A 17,124-nucleotide genomic window follows, 5' to 3' on the forward strand; every position below is an offset into this window, starting at 1 on the left:
GGGCAAGACAGCCTCATGGGCTGGATCCTGCTATCCAAGTCTCAGTGAAAGTCTGTGCTCTCGGAGCTTGGGGAAGCGGCAGCCCATCCCCCCGCAGGCCGACGAAACAGCCTCACGGCCAGGGATTCTGAAGGCAACTTCCGGAAATCGAGCCAGGGGGAGAGTGTGGCCTCGTGGTCCGACCCTTCCATTCCAGTTCCAGTGAGGCATATTCAGTTTAACCCAGGGAAAGTCATAGAACCATCTGCCCAGGACTAAAGCCTCTGATCACCAGACAAAGACAAGAAAAGCCAATCCTCCACGTTCAGAGATGACAAACTCCACAGAAGCACAGAAGCCCCAAAATACCAAGAAAAATAAGAAGAAAGGGGCGACTCTGGACACATTCTATGGAGCCAAAATACAAAATACAGAGCAGATAGAAGAAGATATACAAGAAAATTCTCCAAAATCTTCCAAAGGAAATAGAAACTCTCCACAAACCCATGAAGAATTTGAATCAGAAAGGACCAAAAAGATGGAAGCCCTCTGGGAGGAAAAGTGGGAAATGATGCAAAAGAAATTCACGCATCTACAAAACCAGTTTGACCAAACTGTAAAAGAAAACCAGGCTTTAAAGCAAGAACTAATAAAGCAAAGCCAAAACACCAAGAAATTAGAAGAGAACATAAAATATCTCACCGACAAGGTGATAGATCTGGAAAACAGGGGGAGAAGAGAAAATTTAAGAATAATTGGACTCCCAGAAAAGCCAGAAATAAACACCAAACTGGACATGGTGATACAAGATATAATCAAAGAAAATTGCCCAGAGATTCTAGAACAAGGGGGCAATACAGCCACTGACAGAGCTCACAGAACACCTTCTACACTAAACCCCCAAAAGACAACTCCCAGGAATGTAATTGCCAAATTCCAAAGCTATCAAACAAAAGAAAAAATCCTACAGGAAGCCAGAAAAAGACAATTTAGATATAAAGGAATGCCAATCAGGGTCACACAAGACCTTGCAAGTTCTACGCTGAATGATCGTAAGGCATGGAACATGATCTTCAGAAAGGCAAGAGAGCTGGGTCTCCAACCAAGAATCAGCTACCCAGCAAAACTGACTATATACTTCCAAGGGAAAGTATGGGCATTCAACAAAATAGAAGACTTCCAACTTTTTGCAAAGAAAAGACCAGAGCTCTGTGGAAAGTTTGATACCGAAAATCAAAGAGCAAGGAATACCTGAAAAGGTAAATATTAAGGAAAGGGGAAAAATGTTATCTTCTTTTACTCAAACTCTCTTCTATAAGGACTACATTTATATCAACCTATGTATACTAATATGTGGGGAAAATGTAATGTATAAATAGGGGGTAAAGAAAGACCAAATAGAATAATGGTTCTCACACAAAGATTCACAGGGGAAGGGGAGGGGAAGAAAACTCCTATAAGAAGGAGAGGAAGAGAGGGGGGGGGGGGTTTACTTAAACCTCAATCTCAGGGAAATCAACTCTGAGAGGGAAAAACATCCAGATCCATTGGGATCTTGAATTCTATCTTACCCAACAAGGGTAAGGAGAAGGGAAAACCAAGGGGGGGAGGGGGAGAGGGAGAACAAAAAGGGAGGGAAAGAGAGGGGGGAGGGGGAGGGAACAAAAAGGGAGGGACTAAAAAGGGAAACATCAAGGGAGGGGACAAGGGGGACTGATTCAAAGTAAATCACTGGACTAAAAGGTAGAGCCGAAGAAGAAAAGGTTAGAATTAGGGAAGGCAATCAAAATGCCAGGGAGTCCACAAATGACAATCATAACTTTGAACGTGAATGGGATGAACTCACCCATAAAACGTAGACGAATAGCTGAATGGATTAGAATCCAAAACCCTACCATATGTTGTCTTCAAGAAACACACATGAGGCGGGTTGACACCCACAAGGTCAGAATTAAAGGATGGAGTAAGACCTTCTGGGCCTCAACTGATAGAAAGAAAGCAGGAGTGGTAATCATGATATCTGATAAAGCCAATGCAAAAATAGACCTGATCAAAAGGGATAGGGAAGGTAATTATATTTTGTTAAAAGGGACTCTAGACAATGAGGAAATATCATTAATCAACATGTATGCACCAAATAATATAGCACCCAAATTTCTAATGGAGAAACTAGGAGAATTGAAGGAAGAAATAGACAATAAAACCATACTAGTGGGAGACTTAAACCAACCATTATCAAATTTAGATAAATCAAATCAAAAAATAAATAAGAAAGAGGTAAAAGAAGTGAATGAAATCTTAGAAAAATTAGAATTAATAGACATATGGAGAAAAATAAATAGGGATAAAAAGGAATACACCTTCTTCTCAGCACCACATGGCACATTCACAAAAATTGACCATACATTAGGTCACAGAAACATAGCACACAAATGCAAAAAAGCAGAAATAATGAATGCAGCCTTCTCAGATCACAAGGCAATAAAAATAATGATTAGTAATGGTACATGGAAAACCAAATCTAAAACCAATTGGAAATTAAACAATATGATACTCCAAAACCGTTTAGCTAAAGAAGAAATCATAGAAACAATTAATAATTTCATCAAGGAAAATGACAATGGCGAAACATCCTTTCAAACCTTTTGGGATGCAGCCAAAGCGGTAATCAGAGGCAAATTCATATCCCTGAAAGCTCATATTAACAAACAAGGGAGAGCAGAGATCAATCAATTGGAAATGCAATTGAAAAAACTCGAAAGCGATCAAATTAAAAACCCCCAGCAGAAAACCAAATTAGAAATCCTAAAAATTAAGGGAGAAATTAATAAAATCGAAAGTGATAGAACTATTGATTTAATAAATAAGACAAGAAGCTGGTACTTTGAAAAAACAAACAAAATAGACAAAGTACTGGTCAATCTAATTAAAAAAAGGAAGGAAGAAAAGCAAATTCACAGCATTAAAGATGAAAAGGGGGACAGCACCTCCAATGAGGAGGAAATTAAGGCAATCATTAGAAATTACTTTGCCCAATTATATGGCAATAAATACACCAATTTAGGAGAAATGGATGAATATATACAAAAATACAAACTGCCTAGACTAACAGAAGAGGAAATAGAATTCTTAAATAATCCCATATCAGAAATTGAAATCCATCAAGCCATCAAAGAACTTCCTAAGAAAAAATCCCCAGGGCCTGATGGATTCACCTGTGAATTCTATCAAACATTCAGAGAACAGTTAACCCCAATACTATACAAACTATTTGACATAATAAGCAAAGAGGGAGTTCTACCAAACTCCTTTTACGACACAAACATGGTACTGATTCCAAAACCAGGCAGGTCAAAAACAGAGAAAGAAAACTATAGACCAATCTCCCTAATGAATATAGATGCAAAAATTTTAAATAGGATACTAGCAAAAAGACTCCAGCAAGTGATCAGAAGGATCATTCACCATGATCAAGTAGGATTCATACCAGGGATGCAGGGCTGGTTCAACATTAGGAAAACCATCCACATAATTGACCACATCAACAAGCAAACTAGCAAGAACCACATGATTATCTCAATAGATGCAGAAAAAGCCTTTGATAAAATACAACACCCATTCCTATTAAAAACACTAGAAAGCATAGGAATAGAAGGGTCATTCCTAAAAATAATAAACAGTATATATCTAAAACCAACAGCTAATATCATCTGCAATGGGGATAAACTAGATGCATTCCCAATAAGATCAGGAGTGAAACAAGGATGCCCATTATCACCTCTACTATTTGACATTGTACTAGAAACACTAGCAGTAGCAATTAGAGAAGATAAAGAAATTGAAGGTATCAGAATAGGCAAGGAGGAGACCAAGTTATCACTCTTTGCGGATGACATGATGGTCTACTTAAAGAATCCTAGAGATTCAACCAAAAAGCTAATTGAAATAATCAACAACTTTAGCAAAGTTGCAGGATACAAAATAAACCCACATAAATCATCAGCTTTTCTATATATCTCCAACACAGCTCAGCAGCAAGAACTAGAAAGAGAAATCCCATTCAAAATCACCTTAGACAAAATAAAATACCTAGGAATCTATCTCCCAAGACAAACACAGGAACTATATGAACACAACTACAAAACACTCGCCACACAACTAAAACTAGACTTGAACAATTGGAAAAACATTAACTGCTCATGGATAGGACGAGCCAATATAATAAAAATGACCATCCTACCCAAACTTATTTATCTATTTAGTGCCATACCCATTGAACTACCAAAATACTTCTTCACTGATTTAGAAAAAACCATAACAAAGTTCATTTGGAAGAACAAAAGATCAAGGATATCCAGGGAAATAATGAAAAAAAACACATATGATGGGGGCCTTGCAGTCCCAGACCTCAAACTATATTACAAAGCAGCAGTCATCAAAACAATTTGGTACTGGCTAAGAAACAGAAAGGAAGATCAGTGGAATAGACTGGGGGAAAACGACCTCAGCAAGACAGTATACGATAAACCCAAAGATCCCAGCTTTTGGGACAAAAATCCACTATTCGATAAAAACTGCTGGGAAAATTGGAAGACAGTGTGGGAGAGACTAGGAATAGATCAACACCTCACACCCTACACCAAGATAAATTCAAAATGGGTGAGTGACTTAAACATAAAGAAGGAAACCATAAGTAAATTGGGTAAACACAGAATAGTATACATGTCAGACCTTTGGGAGGGGAAAGGCTTTAAAACCAAGCAAGATATAGAAAGAATCACAAAATGTAAAATAAATAATTTTGACTACATCAAACTAAAAAGCTTTTGTACAAACAAAACCAATATAACTAAAATCAGAAGGGAAACAACAAATTGGGAAAAAATCTTCATAGAAACCTCTGACAAAGGTTTAATTACTCATATTTATAATGAGCTAAATCAATTGTACAAAAAATCAAGCCATTCTCCAATTGATAAATGGGCAAGGGAAATGGATAGGCAGTTCTCAGATAAAGAAATCAAAACTATTAACAAGCACATGAAGAAGTGTTCTACATCTCTTATAATCAGAGAGATGCAAATCAAAACAACTCTGAGGTATCACCTCACACCTAGCAGATTGGCTAACATAACAGCAAAGGAAAGTAATGAATGCTGGAGGGGATGTGGCAAAGTAGGGACATTAATTCATTGCTGGTGGAGTTGTGAACTGATCCAACCATTCTGGAGGGCAATTTGGAACTATGCCCAAAGGGCGACAAAAGAATATCTACCCTTTGACCCAGCCATAGCACTGCTGGGTCTGTACCCCAAAGAGATAATGGACACAAAGACTTGTACAAAAATATTCATAGCTGCGCTCTTTGTGGTGGCCCAAAACTGGAAAACGAGGGGATGCCCATCAATTGGGGAATGGCTGAACAAACTGTGGTATATGTTGGTGATGGAATACTATTGTGCTCAAAGGAATAATAAAGTGGAGGAGTTCCATGGAGACTGGAACAACCTCCAGGAAGTGATGCAGAGCGAGAGGAGCAGAACCAGGAGAACATTGTACACAGAGACTAATACACTGTGGTATAATCGAACGTAATGGACTTCTCCATTAGGGGCGGTGTAATGTCCCTGAACAACTTTCAGGGATCCAGGAGAAAAAAAACACCATTCATAAGCAAAGGATAAACTATGGGAGTGGAAACACCGAGAAAAAGCAACTGCCTGAATACAGAGGTTGAGGGGACATGACAGAGGATAGACTTTAAATGAACACTCTAATGCAAATACTATCAACAAAGCAATGGGTTCAAATCAAGAAAACATCTAATGCCCAGTGGACTTACGCGTCGGCTATGGGGGGTGGGGGGGAGGAAAAGAAAATGATCTATGTCTTTAACGAATAATGCTTGGAAATGATCAAATAAAATATATTTTTAAAAAAAAAAAAAAAACTAAAATTCATAGCACATAAGTGATTTGTCCAAAGTCATACAGGTAGTAAATGGAAGAAACTTATTTTGAACTCACATTCTCTGCTTCTAGTACTTCTAGCATTCTTACACACACACACACACACACACACACACACACACACACACACACACACATACACACACACACTGCTTTGCTACTCTCTGCACTCAAAGAGCATTCATGAAAAGCTACTGTGAACATTTGATAAAATGTTTAAAATGCAAGCCTTATCTCATATACAATTTTCCATCCCTTTAGAAACATCCTTTTAATGTAGCCTTCTGAAGACAAGGGAATTCACATTTCCCATTTGAGACTTCCTAGAAAAGCATTTTCTGTATTATAAAGTTATATGTGAAATATTATTATTACTAATGTTATTAGCATTTTGTATAGGGACAGCAAGGTGACAGAGTGGATAGAGCTGCAGGTTTGGAGTCAAGAGGACCTGGATTCAAATCTTGTCTCAGATGCTACCTAGTTGAGTGACCCTGAGGAAGTCACTTAACCCTGTTTGCCCAGCCCTTGCCTTTCTGTCTTAGAGTTGTGAGAAAAACAGAAAGTAAAAGTTTAAAAATATTTTTACTTATCATCTAGACAGTACTCTAGAATAGTGTGTGTTAAGATTTTAGGTTTTCTTTAATAAATAAGACTAGAAGCTGGTACTTTGAAAAAACAAATAAAATAAACAAAGTACTAGTTAGTCTAATTAAAAAAAGGAAAGAAAAAACCAAATTGACAGTATCCAAGATGAAAAGGGAGACCCCACCTCTAATGAAGAGGAAATTAAGGCAATCATTAAAAGCTACTATGCCCAATTATATGCCAACAAATATGGCAATCTAGGTGATATTGATGAATACTTATAAAATATAAATTGCCTAGACTAAAAGAGGAAGAAATAAATTACCTAAACAACCCCATATCAGAAAAAGAAATTGAACAAGTCATCAAAGAACTCCCTAAGAAAAAATCTCCAGGTCCAGATGGATTCACAAATGAATTCTATCAAACATTCAAAGAAAAACTAATCCCAATATTATACAAACTATTTGACAGAATAAGCCAAGAAGGAGTTCTACCAAATTCTTTTTATGACACAAACATGGTACTGATCCCAAAGCCAGGCAAGTCTAAAACAGAGAAAGAAAACTATAGACCAATCTCCCTAATGAATATAGATGCAAAAATCTTAAATAGGATACTAGCAAAAAGACTCCAGCAAGTCATCATAAGGGTTATCCACTATGACCAGGTAGGATTCATACCAGGAATGCAAGGATGGTTCAATATTAGGAAAACCATTCACATAATTGACCATATTAACAAGCAAACTAACAAAAAATCACATGATTATCTCAATAGATGCAGAAAAAACCTTTGATAAAATACAACACCCATTCCCATTGAAAACACTAGAAAGAATAGGAATAAAAGGGCTTTTCCTAAAAATAATAAACAGTATATATCTAAAACCATCAGCAAACATCATCTTCAATGGGGATAAATTAGAAGCCTTCCCAATAAGATCAGGAGTAAAACAAGGATGCCCATTATCACCACTATTATTTAACATTGTACTAGAAACACTAGCAGTAGCAATTAGAGAAGAAAAATAAATTGTTATTAAAATTGGCAATGAGGAGACCAAGCTATCACTCTTTGTAGATGATATGATGATTTACTTAAAGAATCCTAGAGAATCAACCAAAAAGTTAGTCGAAATAATCAACAATTTTAGCAAAGTTGCAGGATACAAAATAAACCCGCATAAGTCATCAGCATTTCAATATATCTCCAACCCATTTCAGCAGCAAGAATTAGAAAGAGAAATTCCATTTAAAATCACCCTAGATAATATAAAATACTTGGGAATCTATCTGCCAAGACAAACACAGGAACTATATGAACACAACTACAAATCATTCTCCACACAATTAAAACTAGATCTAAATCATTGGAAAAACATTAATTGCTCATGGGTGGAACAAACTAATATAATAAAAATGGCAATCCTACCCAAATTAATTTGCTTATTTAGTGCCATACCCATTAAACTAACAAAAAACTTCTTTACTGAAATAGAAAAAAAAGCATTACAAAGTTCGTTTGGAAGAAGAAAAGAACAAGGATATCCAGGGAAATCAAGAAAAAAAATGCAAAGGAAAGAGGACTTGCAGTCCCAGATCTCAAACTATACTATAAAGTTATCAAAACAATTTGGTACTGGTTAAGAAATAGAAAGGAGCATCAGTGGAATAGACTTAGGGTAAATGACCTCAGCAAGACAGTCTATGATAAACCCAAAGATCCCAGTTTTGGGGACCAAAACCCACTTTTTGATAAAAAAAAAACTTCTGGGAAAATTGGAAGACAGTATGGGAGAGATTAGTTTTGGATCAACATCTCACACCCTACACCAAGATAAACTCAGAATGGGTGAATGACCTGAATATAATGAAGGAAACTATAAGCAAATTAGGCAAACACAGAATAGTATACTTGTCAGATCTTTGGGAAAAGAAAGACTTAAAACCGAGCAAAAGCTAGGGAAAAAATCACAAAATATAAAATCAATACTTTTGATTAAATCAAATTAAAAAAGTTTTTGTACAAACACGACTAATGCATCCAAAATTAGAAGGGAAGCAACAAATTGGGATGCAATCTTCATTACAAAAACCTCTGACAAAGGTCTAATTATTCAAATTTATAAAGAACTAAACCAGTTGTACAAAAAAATCAAGCCATTCTCCAATTGATAAATGGGCAAGGGACATGAATAGTCAATTTTCCATCAAAGAAATCAAAACTATTAATAAGCACATGAAAAAAGTGTTCTAAATCTCTTATAATCAGAAAAATGCAAATCAAAACAACTTTGAGATATCACCTCACACTTAGCAGATTGGCTAACGTGACAGCAAAGGAAAGTAATGAATATTAGAGGGGATATGGCAAAGTTGGGACATTAATTCATTGCTGGTGGAGCTATGAATTGATCCAACCATTCTGGAGGGCAATTTGGAACTATGCCCAAAGGGTGATAAAAGACTGTCTGCCCTTTGATCCAGCCATAGCACTGCTGAGTTTGTACCCCAAAGAGATAATAAGGAAAAAGACATGTACAAAAATATTCATAGCTTCGCTCTTTGTGGTGGCAAGAAATTGGAAAATGAAGGGATGCCCCTCAATTGGGGAATGGCTGAACAAATTGTGGTATATGTTGGTGATGGAATACTATTGTGCTCAAAGGAATAATAAAGTGGAGGAATTCCATGGGGACTGGAACAACCTCCAGGAATTGATGCAGAGTGAGAGGAGCAGAACCAGGAAAACAATGTACACAGAGACTGATACACTGTGGTACAATCAAATGTAATGGACTTCTCCATTAGTGGCAATGCAGTGATCCTGAACAACTAGGAGGAATCTTCAAGAAAAACCACTATCCACACCCAGAGGAAACTCCGTGTGAGTAAAAACACCGAAGAAAAACAACTTCTTGAATACATTAGTCTAAGGGATATGGTTGGGGATGTAGACTCTAAATGAACATCCTAGTGTAAACAACAACATGGAAATAGGTTCTTATCAAGGACACAAGTAATACCCAATGAAAGTACACGTTGGCTATGGGAAGAGTGGGATGTGAGGAGGGAGGGAAATAATGTGATTACTGTAACCAAGGAATAATGTTCTAAATTGACTAAATAAACTTATTCAAATAAAAAAAGATTTTAGGTTTTCCTTTATTAGACATGTTTCATATATTTCTGTACATTAAATAATAACATTGCTGGAGGAAATTTGGAAAAACTTATTCCCCCTGAATGTTGGAAGCACAATGATTTTTCCTATCTTAAAACGAGAAATTCCAGGAAACCTCTAGAACTGTAGATATTTTTAAAGTTCTTTTTCATCCAAATACCCTTTTCCCTACCAAAACTTTTCAGCTTCCATTCTCGTGCGTTGCCTTTCCCTGGGGTTGTAAACTCCTTGAGTGCAAAAACATTTTTTTTTCTTATTTTCATCCCCCAGGCTTAGCAGAGACCCTGGTTCATAGTAGGTGCTTAATAAATATTTATTATATTGTGTTTATTGTACCTTGTTCTGAATTTATTCTTGAAAATACTTATGAAGGGGGCAGCTGGGTGGCTCAGTGGATTGAGAGCCGAGCCTAGAGATGGGAGGCCCTAGGTTCAAATCTGGCCTCAGACACTCCCCAGCTGGGTGACCCTTGGCAAGTCACTTGACCCCCATTGCCTAGCCCTTACCACTCTTCTGCCTTGGAGCCAATACACAGTATTGACTCCAAGACGGAAGGTAAGGGTTTTAAAAAAAATACTTATGAGCTATTTTGCAAGTATTACAGTAGCTCTCAACCTTTTTGTTAAGACTCTTTTCACGAAAAATTATAAAGGATTCCTGAAAGTTTTTGCTTGATATTTACAATTCTTAGAAATCAAAGCATCTTTTAATATGAAAATTGTTTTGACCTCTCACACCCAACCAAAAAAAAAAAAAAGTAGTCCCTGGACACACTTGGGGAACCAATAAATTGCTCTAAAGTAGTCAGAAAACTCATAGCCTTGCAAAGGGTGCCCTGTACTTATGGTTCCTCACTTTAAAATATTTGGTCCAGTCAATCATAAGATGCTTTTCGCCTTTGCTACTCTAAGCATGGTTAGTTTTATTTAGGATAATGTATCATAACCTTGAAGATGTCTTTAGCAGTTGCCTTGAATATATCTACTCAATATTAGCCTCTGTTTAGATATCCTGTCACAACTATAAATGGTTTATGAATAATCAAGGTACAATATGTTATTTTTAAAATAAGGCTATTATGCCTTTTACTTTTATGTAATAGTCTTTTCTGGATATACCACTCTTTTTCCTGTGCCCCAATATTGAGCTGTCTCATGTAACAAAGAAGAAAAGTTAAGCAAAAGCAATTAATAGAAACTATTGTCTGAATGTGTTTGCCCCACTCTATTCCCATAACTTCTTACCTCTTTGCTGAGAGATTGGAGGCATTAACTGGAGATTTGTCATAATTACTCTGTTTAGCTCCTTTTTAGTATTCCTTTAATTTACATTATTGAAATATTGCACATATCATTCTTCTGGTGCTGTTTCACACTGTATCCTTGGCCAGCCTTTCCAATATTGGTTGTACTTTTGATCATATCCCCTGACTATTGTGGTGAGAGAATTGGAATTCTCCTCATTCCCATTGCTACTTAAAGACTCCCTCTTAGCCTCCATCACTCAGCAACATTTCTGTTGAGGTTCCTGCTATGTAAATTTGTCACCTAAGATTTTGGTAGTTATTATCTCTCAACTCATGGATATTCTCCTTCATAGTGATTGTCAACCACAAATTTATGTTACATAACCTCAAATGGGTTCTCAGTGAAACAAAGCAATTCTTTTCCTCCTCCCTAATCAGTTGATTATTCTACTCATTGCAGCAACTATTTGATTCCATTTTATCCCTCTTCAAGCCTCCCATTATCCTCTCAATTCTGTTCAAAAAACAAGCCTCCACCTATCCTCTCAATTAAAAATATTGCCTCATATTTCATCAGAAAAAAATGGAGCCATTTGCTGAGAGATCCATTTTTCTCCTCTTTCTCTTCCTGTCATGTCACTCAGACATTATTGCCCACTATTTCCTCCTTCCCTCATGCCTTGGATGAAGGGATGGACCTGCCAAGACAATCACTCTCCTCTAAATGCATCATAGATTTCCTCTTTCCATCTTTTCTAGCAGATAGTCCCATTATATCTTTATTCTCTAAATTTCAGTCTCTTCCTAACCATTAAATCCTTCTCTTCAAAAACATTTATATATCCTCCCATTCAAATAAAAAGCCTTCATTTAATCCAACTATCTGCCTTAGCTGTGTCTCATTCCTTTCTTAGCTAAAATCCTTGAAAAACTATCTACATTAGGTGCCTCTACTTCCAGTCCTTTAACTTACGTTTAAGCCCTTTGCTATATAGGCTTCTGACCTCATCATTCAAGTGGGAGTCTTAAAAGTTATCAGGGGTCTATAGCTTGCCATCTCTAACATTCTTTTCTTAGTCCTCATCCTTTGACCATTTTTGTGAACTTTGACTCTGTCAATCATAACTTTCTCCTAGATATTCGCTTCTCTCTAGGTTTTTGTGACACTGGTCTTCTTGGTTCTCTTCCTACCTATCTTACTGCTCTTTCTCATGCTGGATCCTTATTCAGGTCATGCCTACTAATTTTTAGTATCCTCCAAAAGCCAGGTCCTTTCTCTTTTCCCCTTATATTGCCCCATTTGGTATATCAACAGCAACCATGGATTATATTATTATTTCTATGCAGAAGACTCTCAGATTTGTTTACTCAGTCTAAATCTGTCTTCTTATCTCCATCCAGTCTTATGTCCCCAACTGCCAATTAGACATCTCAAACTTAACATGTTCAAAAAACTATTACCACTTTCCCCAAACCCTCTCCTGCCTTTCTCAATGTCCTTATCCTGCTGATTTACCATAATCCTTCCAATCACTTGGGTATGCAAATTTGGTGTCATCCTTGACTATTCACTGTTCTTATACTTAGTCTTCTTACCAAGTCTTGTTAAACCTTCATAACCTCTCTTGCTTATGTCCCTTTCTCCCCACATATACAACACCCACCTGATGCCTATTAGAGTAGCCTGTTGAGGTTCCACTAAACTGCCCAAGAGATCTTACAGCATAATTCTTACTTGGTTACTGCCACTCTTATTCAGTAAACACAAGAGGCTTCCAATTTTGTCCAGAATTATACTTTCCAGAATTTTTACACTTTACTTCATTCCACATATTGTACAATCAATCATACTAATCTTCTTGCTATTATTCACATATGATACTCTACCTTCCAAATCTATGCCTTTGAACTGACTGTCCCCCATGCCTGAATGTTTGCTTTCCTCTTCTCTATTGCCTAGCTTCCCTGACTTTCTTTAAGACTTAAATAAAGTCAAACATTAGACTCTCCAAATGTTCTCCCTCTGATACTTCCTGGAGTTTACAGTGTATATGTCTTTAATGTTGTATACTTGTCTGCAAGTTGTCTGCCTCATTTGAACTTAAGTTCCTTTAAGGCAGTGACTGTTTGGCCCCTTTTTGTATTCCCTTTGCTTAGTAGAGCATCTAGCACATTGCAAACACTTAACAAATGCTTTTTGATGAGGAAGAAAACTGTCCTTTGACCTCTTATCCTGACTCCTCTATTCTATCTCTCTTACTGATTTCATCAGCTCCTATGGATTCAGTTATCATCTCTATGCAGATGATTTCAAGATCTATATATTAAGCTATGGGTTTTTTTTCCTGAGTTATAATACCATATCACAAACTGCCTTCTGAATCTCTTGGACAGGATGCTACATAAGTGTTTCAAACTCATAATGTCCAAAACAGAATTCATTATCTTTCCCCTGAAACTCTGATTCTCAATTTCTCTGTTACTATCATGGATTCCACCACACTTCGAGACACCCATTCTCACAACTGCAATGCCATCCCTTAATCCTCGTTCCTTTTTACCCTAAATATTCTATCTACTGTTAAATGCTTTCCTTTTTACCTTTACAGAATGTCTTATGTACATACATATACACATATATAGTTGCATATATGTTCTCTTCTTTCCATTCATACTATCACTACTTTATAGCCATCATCTCTCAGCTGAACTATTGCAAAAACCTTCTGATTTCATCTCTTCTTCAAATCTCTCTGTTACAATCCATCTACCAGTCATCTGCCAAAATGATTTTCCTAAAAAGTAGGTGTGATCATGACAGTCCCTATTCATTAAACCTCATTGGTTCCACTTTGCCTTCATAGTGGTTATCTTGCCATAATTTCTACTCAAATTGTAGGCAGCCAGATGACAGCATGAATAGAGTATAGGAGTCAGGAAGACCACAGCACAAATCCAACCTCAGTTATTTACTTTCTCTGTGACTCTGGGTAAATAACTTATCCTCTGACTTTATTTACGTCATCTAAAATGTGGGAATAAAAGTATAAAACTCCTAGGGTTGTTGTGAGGATAAAATGAAATAATATTTGTAAAGTGTTTTGCAAACCTTAAAATGTTCTTTCAATGCTACCTATTATTATTTAATATACATCTAAAACCAATTAATTAATTTTGAGACTTCTAATGCTAGATTTCCATATAACAGTAGGTATGAGAATTGAAAGAAACCTTGGGGAAAAGTTTATAATAATGTATTATTATTATAATTGAAATCCATTTTAATACTGGAATACAAGGGTATTTTCCTCCATTCATGATTGTGTATGACTTTATTACAGTCCTTTATAGTAATAATGAATAAGATGAATGGCTTCCTAACCCTAAATACCCAATACTAATACTAGGGTTATTATGATTGGGTAAGAGAAGGGGTCCAATTGTTAATTATTTAATACTTCAATGCATCAGAAGAATCCTTTTGAGAGAAGGAACTGTTTCAGTTTCAGAAGGAACTCTTTAGTTTCTATCCCCACCACTTAGTACAACATCTGACACATAGCAATCCCTTAACATATTTTTTATTGATGGACTGTTCCATTGATCTATGACCTCATTGATGAAAGTACTTCTTTCTTTGGTTTATATCACAACATTCTTAACCTCTCATATAGTAAGAATTCTGTCCATGACCATCCACAAATGCACCATGGAGGATTCACAAAATACTTTCTCTGAATCTTTTAATATCTGTGGCTTTTAGTGCTGCCCATGGGCTGTCCATGTGTTATCCTTTTGTTTTTGTTACATGACCCCCTGCTTATCTCTTCTACTCCCATGTGTCATTAATGATGTCATTCATGCCGCTTATAGTGCACAAGGACTTGGTGATGGAGTACAGTCTATTTTCCACCATCATGTGTCTTTTCCTTGTACTTGGAATCATCCTTGATTTGGGGTATTTTTAGATGCTGATCTTCAGATTCACATTGTGATAATTTGTGTAATCAGAACTAGAAAAAGAATATTCAGTAGGCCATTTGGAAGGTATTCAAGTCAAAAGGAAAAGGAGGGAAGGTATGTAGGGCAAGGCAAATCCTAATGCCATTACTCTGGATTTCTTTACTATACTTCTGTAGCCTTTATAAATTCCTTGTGTTCCTATATGATATTCAGTGAGACAACTGATGCTCAGTCATAATGGGAACAGATATTGAAGAGGAGTGTAGATTAGTTTTGGATGAAGTTCAATACCTCTGGGAGTGAGAGAACAAATTTAACTAAAATGAGGAAAAAGTCTGAAATGTATAGTAAATTTTAAAGTCACAAAGATGCATAATCTTGAAATAGCAAGTTGGTCCAATAAAGGCAAATTTCAGAATTATTTATTACTTGTCTGGTTCCCCTGCTACAGTTTCATTCTAATAAATCCACAAGAAAGACAATTTTTTGTCAAAGACCATTATCCTGTTATTATACGTAACTCTCTAAGACTTTAAACTGTAGAGAAACAGGCAGCTCAGTGATAGCAGTTTTCTTATCTAAGAGTTCCCTATGTCAATGAAGTTACAGTTCTAACACCTATCTCTATAGCAGTCCAAAAAATTTAATAATTTTCTTTTTAAACAAAATTCTGACCTTTTTTCTTAGAAACAATACTGTTTGTTGGCTTCAAGGCAGAATAGCAGTAAGAGCTAGGCAATGGGAGTTAAGTGACTTGCTCAGGGTCACACTGCCAGGAAGAGTCTGAGGCCAAATTTGAACCTAGGACCTCCCATTTTTAGGTCTGAATCTCACTCCACCAAGTCATCCAATTGCCCCCAAATCTAATAATTTTCTAACATGTCACCTATAGAACATTTTTAACATTCAATAGCCATTTATTAACTGCTTGCTGAATTAGATCTTTAGGAATTTTTTAAAAGATTAAAGTATAATCCTAGCTTTCAATGAACTTTGAGTAGGGTTGGTAAATCATGTCTAGAGATAAATCTAATGCAAATTAAATTGATGAATGCATAAAAGAGAATAACAGTAATTTCTATCAGTTATATAACACTTAAAGGTTTACAAAGTGATTTACATGCTCTCTCATTTGATCCTCATGACAACTCTGTAAGATAAGTGCTATTATTATTCCCATTTTACAAATAAGGAAACTGAGGCTGAGTGCTTAACTGTCTTGCCAAGTGTCACATAGCTAGTAAATATCTGAGGAAAGATTCAAACTCAGCTCCTTCTGATACCAATTCCATAACTTTCCACTCTACTACTTATTGTCTCTGATGTGTATAGTAATAGGGGAACAGCTTAGGGAGGTCATGTTTAGAGAGGGATTATGATATAAAAAAACAGGGTTCTAGTTGCAGAGCAGCCTAGATATAAGAAGCAGCAAGAGCAAATGTTCAGATGGGGAACAGCATGAGATATACCAAAGGGTTGAATAGTCCTTTTAATTTATAAATTAATAGGAATCTGAAGCTAAGTGGGGTGGAAGAGTGAACCAGTGATAGATTGTGGATGACCTTGAAAACCCAGCTAAGGTTTTTAAACTTAACAGTAGTCAATGATGACCTACTAAAAGTTTTTAAGAAGAGGAGATGATACAATTCTATGTATGCGAGAGCAAGTTTATTAGCATTATCAATGGAGAGGTTTGATCATAAAGGAGAAAGACCATAGACTGGGAAAACTCTAGGGAAACTGTTCCAATAATCCTAGTGAGAGATGATTCAGGTCCTAAACTGGCAGTAGGAATGGCAAGGCAGAGAAGAGATGCCAGAAAAGCAAATAGGATTATTTTTATCAACATATTACACATGTCATCTGTACCTCCTTTTGAATTCACTTGTCAGCCATCACAGCCAAATAAATCTTAACCAGTTTTAGATTGGGAAGATACATTTCTGAATCCTAGATATTAGAAATGTTTGTTAAAAAACCCAGCTGTTGTCTTTTTAAGTCCCCCAAACAAGCCATATGATAAGACTAATGAAATCAATACAACTACAGTGTCCCTTTTGTAAATAACATCTCATGTTATTAATAGACTAGCACACACAGCTATCACAGCTGTGCTTTGCGGAGGGCATATGGCTGACATATCATGGCTGTCCTCTAATAGTTCTTTACACAAATGTTTTGAAGAGGCAAAGC

The 17,124-nt window shown here is 36.4% G+C and overlaps 1 protein-coding gene across 10 annotated transcripts in view; it reads left to right on the forward strand.

The window, feature by feature from the left end:
• The window catches only part of SLC4A10 (solute carrier family 4 member 10), a 400,582-nt gene that overhangs the window by 230,739 nt on the left and 152,719 nt on the right, over positions 1 to 17,124 (forward strand). The window lies entirely within an intron of this gene.

The sequence above is a fragment of the Monodelphis domestica genome, chromosome 4 (assembly GCF_027887165.1).
Source record: "Monodelphis domestica isolate mMonDom1 chromosome 4, mMonDom1.pri, whole genome shotgun sequence".
In the NCBI taxonomy this organism is placed as follows: Eukaryota; Metazoa; Chordata; class Mammalia; order Didelphimorphia; family Didelphidae; genus Monodelphis; species Monodelphis domestica.